This window comes from Arachis hypogaea, chromosome 11, assembly GCF_003086295.3.
Source record: "Arachis hypogaea cultivar Tifrunner chromosome 11, arahy.Tifrunner.gnm2.J5K5, whole genome shotgun sequence".
NCBI lineage: Eukaryota > Viridiplantae > Streptophyta > Magnoliopsida > Fabales > Fabaceae > Arachis > Arachis hypogaea.
The window spans coordinates 89,371,315-89,372,355 of record NC_092046.1 but is presented as its reverse complement, the minus strand read 5'-3'; the positions used below and the strand labels follow the sequence as shown (position 1 = coordinate 89,372,355).

At 39.8% G+C, this 1,041-nt stretch overlaps 1 non-coding gene across 1 annotated transcript; it reads left to right on the top strand.

Moving 5' to 3' along the window:
- The first annotated feature begins 545 nt into the window (after window positions 1-545).
- Window positions 546-653, top strand: LOC112726020 (small nucleolar RNA R71). The gene has a single exon (XR_003165093.1). It is a non-coding gene; the product is annotated as a small nucleolar RNA R71 (small nucleolar RNA).
- Window positions 654-1,041: the final 388 nt, after the last annotated feature.

Sequence of the window (1,041 nt, the reverse complement as noted above, 5' to 3'; positions counted from 1 at the left end):
TTCTCTGTCTGTTGCTGAGTGGATGATGGAAAAGGCTTGCTATTGCTAAACCTATTTCTTCCAACATTATTAAAGCCTTGTTGAGGCTTTTGATCCTTCCATGAGAGATTTGGGTGATTTCTCCATGATGGATTATATGTGTTTCCATAAGGTTCACCCATATAATTTACCTCTGCTATTGCAGGGTTCTCAGGATCATAAGCTTCTTCTTCAGAAGATGCCTCTTGAATACTGTTGGATGCAGCTTGCATTCCATTCAGACTCTGAGAAATCATATTGACTTGCTGAGTCAATATTTTGTTCTGAGCCAATATGGCATTCAGAGTATCAATTTCAAGAACTCCCTTCTTCATAGGCGTCCCATTACTCACTGGATTCCTCTCAGAAGTGTACATGAACTGGTTATTAGCAACCATGTCAATGAGTTCTTGAGCTTCTGCAGGCATTTTCTTTAAGTGAATGGATCCACCTGCAGAAGTATCCAATGACATTTTAGCTAATTCAGACAGACCATCATAGAATATGTCCAGGATGGTCCATTCTGAAAGCATATCAGAAGGACATTTTTTGGTCAGCTGTTTATATCTTTCCCAAGCTTCATAGAGGAATTCACCTTCTTTTTGTCTGAAGGTTTAAACATCAGCTCTAAGCTTGCTCAGCTTTTGAGGAGGAAAGAACTTGGCTAAGAAAGCCGTGACCAGCTTATCCCAAGAGTTCAGGCTGTCTTTGGGTTGAAAGTCCAACCATATTCTAGCTCTGTCTCTTACAGCAAAAGGGAAAAGCATGAGCCTGTAGACTTCAGGATCTACTCCATTAGTCTTAACAGTATCACAGATCTGCAAGAATTCAGTTAAGAACTGAAAAGGATCTTCAGATGGAAGTCCATGAAATTTGTAGTTTTGCTGCATCAGAGAAACTAATTGAGGTTTAAGCTCAAAATTGTTTGCTCCAATGGCAGGAATGGAGATGCTTCTTCCATGTAAACTGGAATTAGGTGCAGTAAAGTCACCAAGCATCCTCCTTGCATTATTATTATTTTCG